We start from the raw sequence: 10,551 nt of genomic DNA, 5'->3' as shown, positions 1-10,551 counted from the left end.
TCTTCCTTCTTTTGTGAAGATTTGAGGGTGAGGAAAAGCCTAGAATAAAGACAAGGAAAAAAGTCCACCAGATGATCCTCATTGGAAAATGGGTTGGGAGATTTCTGATTTATTCCCTCTGGTTATTTGCCAAGTCAGAAATTATGATGCAAATAACAACTTCTCTCTCTGGAGTGCGGAATTCATTAGTGTTAGACTTAAAGTCTTGCTGGGTCCCTGAAGCACTTGCTTTCCCTGGCAACCTTAAGGGCCACACAGTATTCCGTTCCATGAATTTGAGAGTTGAACCCCATGTCTGTTTAATGACATAATGACATTACTGATAAGTGAACTATATTTTTTGGAGGTGCTTATCTTTTCTCTTTGCTGCTAAACTGTGTCAAATCGAACTGACCTGCAAGCATTTGGATATTTTCTTCAGTGCAGATGCTACAGATACCACTAGTATCATTTCTAGGCCAATCCCTTACTTCTCTCTGCCTGCCTACCCTTTAGACCACACCCCCAGGTCTCTGCTCATCTCACCACCCTTGAGGGCCTCTGCAAAGCATGTGTCTGACAGAAGCCATCTTCCTGGGAACCTTATTCAAAGGCCTCAGTGTAATGGGAGATTTCTCCCTGCAAATGCAACCTTAGCCTACCTCTCCATCTTCCTTGGCAGCTACCAAATTCTTGAACAAGTAAGTCATGCTGTCCCTTATCTCTGGGCCTTTGCAAAGACTAGTTCCTTGGGAAGAAATGCCCGTCTGTTAAGGTCAGCAAGGGCTGTCATAACAAAATACCATAGAATAGGCACCTTAAACAACAGACATTTATATCTCACAGCTCTGGAGCCTAGAAGTCCAAGAACAGGGTGCCAGCATAGTCAAGTTCTAATAAGGGCTCTTTTCATGGCTTGCAGATGGTTGCCTTCTCACTGTGTTCTCATGAGGTGGAGAAAAATCTCTTTCTTTTCTTCTTTTAAGGAAACTAATCCCACCAGGAGAGCCCTGGTGGGATTATGACCTCAGCCAACTCTACCTCCCAAAGACCCCATCTCCAAATACCATCACATTGGGAATTAGGAGCTTCAACTTATGAATTTTGTGGGAATACAAAGCATTCAGTTCATAACACCATCCCACCATCAAATAGGATTTGCTTCAAGACTTAACCTAAATGCTACCTCTGCTGGGCATATTTCCTGAAATGCCCAAGGCTATATTCTCTTTTGGCATACTGTGTTACCACAGTACTTGTCACACTGTATCACAACTGCTGATATATCTAGAAGTCTTCTCCTGCCAGGCTGAACTCCTTGAGGACAGGAAATATTAGTCATTGATGGATCCCTACTACTCAACATAATATCATGCATATAGTAAGCATTTAAATGCCTATTGCCGACCTAGAAGCAGCTTCTCAGCCCCTTGTAGAACCTCTGTCAGGTTCAGCCTACTCGCCTCTACTCCAGCCTCCACTCCGGCCTCCACCATGTCCGTCAGGGTGACCCAGAAGTCCTATAAGGTGTCCACCTCCAGCCCCCGGGCCTTCAGCAGCCGCTCCTACACCAGCGGGCCTGGCTCCCGCATCAGCTCGTCCGCCTTCTCCCGGGTGGGCGGCAGCTTCCAGGGGGGCCTGAGCAGCAGCTTGAGTGTGGTCGGGGGCTATGGCGGCGGGGCCGGGGGTTTGGGGGGCATCACGGCCGTCTCAGTGAACCAGAGCCTGCTGAGCCCCCTTAAGCTGGAAGTGGATCCCAACATCCAAGCTGTGCGTACCCAGGAGAAGGAGCAGATCAAGGCCCTCAACAACAAATTTGCCTCCTTCATCGACAAGGTGAGGCACTTGGAGAAGCAGAACAAAGTTCTGGAGACCAAGTGGAGCCTCCTACAGCAGCAGAAGACCGGGCGGAGCAACATAGACAACATGTTCGAGAGCTACATCAGCAACCTCCGGCGGCAGCTGGACACCCTGGGCCAGGAGAAGCTGAAGCTGGAGGTGGAGCTTGGCAACACGCAAGGGCTGGTGGAGGACTTCAAGAATAAATATGAGGAGGAGATCAAAGAGCGTGCAGACATGGAGAATGAATTTGTCCTCATCAAGAAGGATGTGGACGAAGCTTACATGAACAAGGTAGAACTCGAGTCCCACCTGGAAGGGCTGACCGACGAGATCAACTTCTTAAGGCAGCTGTATGAAGAGGAGATCCGTCCCAGATCTAGGGTCCCAGATCTAGGACACGTCTGTGGTCCTATCCATGGACAACAGCCGCTCCCTGGACCTGGACGGCATCATCTCCGAGGTCAAGGCCCAGTGTGAGGACATCGCCAACCGTAGCCGGGCTGAGGCTGAGACCATGTACCAGATCAAGTACTGCAGACATTGGCTGGGGAGCACGGGGATGACCTCCATCGCACGAAGACGGAGATTTCTGAGATGAATCGGAGCATCAGCCGACTCCAGGCTGAGATTGAGGCCCTCAAAAACCAGAGGGCTGCCCTGGAGGCTGCCATTGCCGATACTGAGCAGCGCAGGGAGCTGGCCATTAAGGATGCCAATGGCAAGGTGGCCGAGCTGGAGGCCGCCCTGCAGCGAGCCAATCAGGACATGGCCCGGCAGCTGCGCGAGTACCAGGAGCTCATGAACGTCAAATTGGCCCTGGACATTGAGATTGCCACCTACCGCAAGCTGCTGGAGGGCGAGGAGAGCCGGCTGGAGTCTGGGATGCAGAACATGAGTATCCATACTAAGACCACGAGCTCAGGTGGCCTGAGCTCGACCTATGGGGCCCTCCCAAGCTCTAGCCTCAACTATGGCCTGAGCTCCTTTCAGTCCAGCTTTGGCCCCTCTGGGTCCTTCAGCCGTGGCAGCTCCTCCAAGGCTGTGGTGGTGAAGAAGATTGAGACCCATGAAGGGAAGCTGGTGTCCGAGTCGTCTGATGTCCTGTCCAAGTAAACAACCACTGTGGTCCCACCCAGCCTCCCTGCTCTTGTGGCTGCCATAGAGCCTTTGGGGGAAGGAGCTGTGCAGGGGAGCACTGGGAACAGGAGACTCACCTAAGACTCGGCCCCAGTCCTCAGCCTGCCCCTGGGGGCGGTTCTGCTGCCCTGGGTACCCCTTCTTGTCCATGCGTCCAACTAAAAGCCAATTTGAGTGTCTTGTCCCAAATAAAGTCTCAGCCGTCTCTGCCCATCCCCCCCCTAAATAAATAAATAAATAAATAAATAAATGCCCATTGCCTGACTGCATTAGTCAGGATCATGCTAGTTGTTTCAACAACAATGACCTTTAAGACAAAGACATTTATTTCTCGTACACATAACTGTCCAGTGCAGTTGCTTAGTAAGCAGCCTTCCATGGGTGATTCAGGAACTCAGGCTGCTACATTGTGGCTCCACTATCCCCTAAGATTGTAGAGTACCATTCCAGCCAGCAGATAGGAAAGAAAGGATAGAAACAACACACCTCTTACCCAATCACTTCTGCCTGGAAGTGACACGCTTCTCTTCCAATCATGTCCAATTGGTAAGAAGTGGCTCTAGCCACATACAAGGGCTGAAAAGGCAGGGGGAGCAGGCTGGTTAATATGATCCCTGATGGACAGTTGCTTCTAACCACTCCTTCTCATGGAATGAATGAATGAATGAATGAACAAATGAATGAATGAAATCAAAGATACAGTACAGTGGAAAGAACACAGAAATGCTGGGACCAAGAGGCAAACCATATTAAATCACTCAACACCCTGATGTTATAGGAGAAGAAAGCAGTCCACAGTATATGACTGGCCCTAAGCTGTTTAGTGGAAGACCTGGGGTTTAAATTCAGGTGACCTTTGTTCTTGTCCTAGTTTACTGAATGGAAAAGTCACTCCCCCCACCTCTCTGAACCTCAGCTTTGTCATCTATAAAACAGTATTGAACTAAATGGTCCTTAAGATCCCAGCACAGAAAAGGGGCCACAACCAAGACCTTGAAGGTTTGTTCTGAGAATGGTACAGTTCATGTCTCTGGGATCACACTTGACAACCAAGAAATGAAAATTTAATCTATTGATCAGTTGTTTTATCTGCATATCCTAAATCATCCTTCAGTGAAATGAACTACATTGTGAAGGTACTTATAAACAGGCAGAGCACCATCCATATACCTTTATTCATCCATAATTAGCCTCAGTTTGGACCTGGAAGTCAGTGAGCATGGCCTGACCACCTGTGCCATTACTCAGGCCAACTTCAGACCATCACAGAGCAAGAACAAGAGTGAGACTGTATCTCAGTTATTTCAGATGAGAATTTGACACCTGATGGTATTCTGATTCTTTTTTTGTTTGTTTTTTAAGATTTTATTCATTCGTTCATTTGAGAGAGACAGAACATGTATATGAGTAGGGGGATGAGCAGAGGGAGAGGGACAAGCAGACTGCACTGAGTGCAGAGCCTGATGTGGGGCTCAATCTCGTGATCCTGAGACTGTGACCTGATGAGACCATGACTTGAGCTGCAATCAAGAGCCAGAAGTCCAACCAACTGAGCCACGCAGGCATCCCAATGGTATTCTGATTCTTCTTTTTTTTTTTTTTTAAGATTTTATTTATTTGACAGAGATCACAAGTAGCCAGAGAGGCAGGCAGAGAGATAGAGAGAGAGGAGGAAGCAGGCTCCCTGGTGAGCAGAGAACCTGATGCGGGATTCGATCCCAGGACCCTAAGATCATGACCTGAGCCGAAGACAGAGGCTTTAACCCACTGAGCCACCCAGATGCCCCTTAACATTATCTTCTTAATGTTCAGAATTCTTCTTCTTTTCTAACTATTTCTCACCATGCATTTCATGCTATTCAGATGTGCTCTAAATCTCAAATTTTAAAACACCTGGGCAGAAAAGATAAGAGAGGACTGAAAGGCATGCTAACTTCATTAGAAGCCCATTTTAGGAAATAAAAATAATAAATGTGAATGAACGAAGTTTTCAAAATGAACTTCGAATGGGAATAAACAAACTTAACTAGTCATTTTTGAGGAGTTACTGTGTAACTTCAAATGTTCCTTAGCCCCAAGACTTTCTTTTAACTATAATGACTTTCCAGATTCTTACTCAGCTAAACGACTTAGGCTTAAATCCTCAAAGTGCACATCAGTAAGAAAGTGTCCTAGAGCTCTTGCAAGTTTTATTTTTGTTTAGACCATTACATTGCCTCAGGAGAAAATGAAAGGGTTCCCCAGTGTTCTGAAACCTATGTATTCCCATGTAAATGACTCAATAAACATGATCACAGCCTCCTTTACACTTCCCAAACTCCAGGTCCTCTCACTATGAAATCTTGTTCTGAATTCCATGCCTTGCGTCCTTGTCCTATTCCCTGCCTACCCCCGGCCCCCATATATCTCTTGGGAAGAATATCACTTCCTGAGGTTGGAAAAGGGTAGCACAGAAATGATGCTGCTTTGAAAGTTATTGGCAAAGCACTTCCTAGGTTCAACTTGGCGAGGGAGGCTTTCCCACCCTCCTCCAGCAACCCGCCACTGCCATTTCACACAGTGTACTTTCCACCCCAAATCTAGAGCACTGATCTATAAAGAAGAAAGGGAAAAGCAAGCTGTCTATAGAGTCCTAATTCTTCTTCATGGAATAAAGCAACATGTTACTGTGGCTTTTGACCTCCAGGGGTTGGATTAGATGATTTTCCACATGGTTTATTGCGAAAGGTTTTATTACACATTCACCTCACAGATCCCCCAACAATTTAATTGCCGTAAAAACAGCTAACATATGTGGCAGGTTTTAAAAATGTCCATCCACCAAATGGATTTGCTTCTCGTGTGGCCACCCAGAGCTGGCAGCTTTTCCTCCACACACCTCACTAGGGTTCTAAGCAATAGGGTTAGAAAGTCACCCAGAGGAGCTGTAATGATTGTGGCTCTCAGGAGACAGGAGACAGATTCTATGCTTCTACGACCCTCAGAGACATGTCTTGGTTGCCATTTTTCTTTTTCTATACTGGTGGGAGTTTTGCTTGCTTGTGTTTTTTCCTTTGGGAAGTGAGTTTTTAAAAGAACATTCTCTGTGGGCCATCAAATTTTGTATAGTCGATTCCGTGAACACAGAATGACCTAACAGGGCTCATGGCCACTGTCTTCATGGGCTAGTCCATCATATTCTCCCGAGTGTTCTCATTTGCATGCCACCTACATACCTGTTAGAAACAGAGGGAACGAGGGGCGCCTGGGTCACTCAGTCAGTTAAGTATTAGACTCTTGATTTTGGCTCAGGTCATGATCTCAGGGTCCTGAGATCAAGTCCCATGTTGAGCCCTGCAATGAGCATCGCGTTGGGCTGCACACTAAATGGTGAGTCTGCTGGAGATTATCTCCCTCCCTCTTCCTTTGCCTCTTCCCCTGCTGTCTCTCTCTCAAAATAAATAAATCTTCAAAAAAAAAAAAAAAAGGAGGGGAAGAAATCTAGCATAATCTATTAGAAGGAATGCAATAATTTCCTTGGTAAGAAGTCGTTGTCTTTACATCCCATTAGCTAGTAACAACAATACTAAAAAAAAACCATATATGGATACACTTCTCTTTACATAACAGATTTTACTTCTCAAAGTGAGGCTGCCTTCTTGAGAAATATTTCAAGGTCTAGTTAATTAATGTCTCCTCCACAGATATCCAATAACCAGGTGTGATTTCTCCCTTGGCCTCTCTTTTGTTACTTGTCATAGATTCCCCTGGCTATTACTGGGCGATCCGAAAAGCAGCCTCATAGAAGTTTGAGCACCACCCTGTTAACAGCAGTGCCCCATCATCCTTCTTCAGTAGTGGTGCCCGCTTTAGCTGCCTATAACCTAGCCTGAAGAGGACACTGCCCATCAGAGGAATACTGTTATCTATCTCTAGGTGCCAGCGAGATTTCCCAAGCTCCAGGTACCAGAAGAAAGCTGAGGAAGGTCAAGCAAGCCCTCCTCCTGTCCTGCTCCCTCTGACCCTAGATTTATCACCTGGCTTAGGAGTACCACCCAGGCCCAGTGAAGTTCCTCTTGGGCAGCTCTATCAGTTTCTGGTTTCTAATTTAATCCAAAGGACCACTGAGGGTCCTTCCTTTCTTTATCCTCCTAGTCCAACTGTCATTTTTTTTTTAAGATTTTATTTATTTATTTGACAGAGAGAGATCACAAGTAGGCAGAGAGGCAGGCAGAGAGAGAGAGGAGGAAGCAGGCTCCCTGCTGAGCAGAGAGCCCGATGTGGGACTCGATCCCAGGACCCTGAGATCACGACCCGAGCCGAAGGCAGCGGCTTAACCCACTGAGCCACCCAGGCGCCCCATCCAACTGTCATTTTTGACCCTCTCTTCTCTCCCCTTTAGAAACAGAACAGAGAGTGGAATATTGCTTCAGGGGCTAGTAGCAGAATTCATCGGGTGGAGACTCGTATTTGTGTAACAAATATGTGGATAAATTTCCCTACCAAACATGATAACTACCAACATGTGGATAACACGTTGGCTGTAGCAAGATGGTCCATAGGAGATAGGTTGAATGAGACAAGAAGGCTTACAAAGTGAGAAGAATTTTTGAGTTTCTAGGAGCAGTGCTGGAGGAATAAGGGGCCTGAAAAAGGGGAGACATTGGGAGAGATGAGAAAAGATGATGAGAAGGGATGGCCTAGGAAGAGAGCACGGAGTCTGTAACTCAAGAGAAGAGAAAGTAAGTGAGAAATCCCTAGTGCAGTATATGACTTTTTATAATAGGGATAGCTAATCTTTTCAGTACAAAGTTGTTTATTCTGCCATGGACACCAGATTTTTATTAAAAGGAGCTGACTTAGGGGCACCTGGGTGGCCTAGTCAGATAAGCAGCCAACTCTGGATTTCGGCTGAGATCATGATCTCAGGGTCATGAGATTGAACCCTGTGACAGACTCTGTGCTCAGTGCAGAGTCTGCTGGAGATTTTCTCTCTCTGCCCCTCCCCCTGCTCTCTCTCTCTCTCAAATAAATAAATAAAATCTTCAAAAAGAGCTGAATTAAATTCATTCAATGAAATAAGCTATAGATTTAAAAATGATGATCAGTATGAATTACTGAAGATAATTTTAATTAGTTGAATATATCAAAATATGTCACATATATAGGCACCCAAATAAACTGAAGTTCTTTCTTTATACAGAGCTACATACTGTACCTGGGATAAGAGATAGGGTTTTACTGCTTTTCTTTAACCCAATTATTCTCACATACATCCCCCTCCCCAATGTTACTCCTACTTAGTGCCTTGAGGGAGTGGTATATGGGAAAGTGTAAAGAAAATGAGCATCTTCCATATTTGTATAGTTGTAAGAAATAAAGGCTATGCCAGGAAAAGTAATATTTAAGAGAAGTCCGAGTTCAGTGGAAGTGAAAAATCTGAGTATGACACATTGGGGATGGGGTAGCCAGATAAAATACAGAAATGCCCAGTTAGATTTGAATTTGAGATAAACAGGTGACTTTTCAGTATATGTCCCAAATATACTTCTCCTTATACTACATGTCCTGCCTGCAGATTTATTTGCAAAAGCTGGCAATCCTGGAGTAGGGGGATACTGAAATGTGTTAGTAGTAAAAAAAACTTTTTAGGAGCACCTGGGTGGCTCAGCGGGTTAAGCCTCTGCCTTCAGCTCAGGTCATGATCTCAGGGTCCTGGGATGGAGTCCCACATTAGGCTCTCTGCTCAGCGGCAAGACTGCTTCCTCCTGCCTGCCTCTCTGCCTACTTGTGATCTCTGTCTACTTGTGATCTCTATCAAATAAATAAATAAAATCTTTTTTAAAAAGCCCTTTTAAATGTCACAGAAGTGATTTGGTACAGTTAGTGTCTGGGTTAATGTCTGGGTTAAGTAATACTATTATTATTCTATTCTATTATTCTATTTAGAATCAGGCTCAAAGAAAGCCCTTCACTATGAAACACACAATTTGAATATACCTTTGCAACATCAACACCTTTAAGAAGGTCCTAATGCCATTGACTAGCTGATTGTCTAGAAAAAACTAGCTATTCTGTCTTTAAAGGGAATTGCTAGTTAGACCCTTAAACTTATACAGAAACTAATACTAAAAAGGCAAGTGAACAGCCTCCCTTTGGACTCCCTCCCTATAGGATAAACAGAACGAAATGTAGCCTGGGGACCCCTACCTAAGGAAGACTGCAGTTCTCAAGGAGGCCAGCTTAGTCATCAAATAAACAAGTTGGGGGCCCTTTCCCCACTCTCCAACTACCTTGTTTTATCAGGCAGCAATAATCATGCTCTTAAAATGTCCAAATCTTGTTTTAAAAAAGATCTAAGCCATCCACAGAGGGAGAGTGAAAGAATAGGAAATACTTCTCAATTTAAAAAAAAAAAAAAAGGTTATTACGAAGGTGCTTAATAAAATACAAGGTAAATGTACTTAAAGTTATAGCTTAAAGTGAAATGTGGGGAACCTGTTTCATTTTTATTAAAGCTGGATTTATTGCTTTGGTTTATTGGTTTATGTTCTCAGAACTTAATTTCGTCTCTAGATGATTTGCCCAAAGGAAAGCAGATGGGTCAGCTGCGTGTTGGACCATACCAGCTAAGGGGGTGTGATATAGGTATTAACTAACTTTGGCCTGCGTCAGCCACTCCCAAAGAAACAAAAAACGTTCTAAAAAATCTTTCCAACCTATTCCCCACTTCATCAGGATGAACTTTTTATAAACATCCCTTTTTATAAAAAAATGTGCTTTTTTTACCTTTGCAGTGAAACGTGACCTCTTTCTCTCTCTCCTATGTGCAAGCTTACATCCTACCCATCCTCTAAGGCTCCTGGATGGCATCACTCCACTTTTCTAGCCTGTCAGCTTTCAGTAGGGGCTGCACCGCTCTCAGGGGGCATTTTGAATATTTGTGGGGATGTTCTTCTGGTATTGTCAGAAGAACATCTCAGAAGATTGTTGTTCTGGTATTGCCTAGAACTTATATGTATTAAATTACATACTATTCGTCTAGAACTTATATGTATTAAATTACATACTATTCTATAGAAACATTTTCCCTTTATTTCTTCTTCATATTATATAAGGGCATTATTTTATCTATTAATTTAAAAATTAGGTATATAAGGAAAAGTAAAGGGCCAAGAGCAGCCAAAATGCTTTGATTGATTGATTGATTTATTAGGATTTTATTTCTCTATTTGAGAGAGAGCACATATGTGCATGAGTGGGGGCAGGGCAGAGGGAGAAGAAGAAGCAGACTCCCCTGGGAGCATGGACCCCAATGGAGACTCGAACCCAGGACCCTGAGATTATGACCTGAGCCTTAGAAAGATGCTTAACCAACTGAACCACCCTGGTGCCCCGACAGTTCACTTCTGAAAAAGGAAAGTACAGGGGTGGGGGCTATGGCCCAACCACATTTGGATTTATAACGGAGCTATAGAAATTAAGACAATGTTTGTGGGTCCCAAACTTGATAAGCTGACAATGGAATAGAATAGAGAGCTCTAAAACAGGCCTATATACATATGAAACTTTGTATATTTCAGAAAAGCATGTCAAATTGAGGTACACTGAGAG

General features: G+C 44.5%; 1 pseudogene; it reads left to right on the top strand.

Annotated features, from left to right (window-relative positions):
• Positions 1–1,406: 1,406 nt before the first annotated feature.
• On the top strand, positions 1,407–2,934 carry LOC122901850 (annotated as a pseudogene).
• Positions 2,935–10,551: the final 7,617 nt, after the last annotated feature.

Source organism: Neovison vison, chromosome 3 (genome assembly GCF_020171115.1).
Source record: "Neovison vison isolate M4711 chromosome 3, ASM_NN_V1, whole genome shotgun sequence".
NCBI classification, from domain to species: domain Eukaryota; kingdom Metazoa; phylum Chordata; class Mammalia; order Carnivora; family Mustelidae; genus Neogale; species Neogale vison.
The sequence above is the reverse complement of the archived record's forward strand: the minus strand, read 5'-3'. Positions and strand labels throughout refer to the sequence as shown.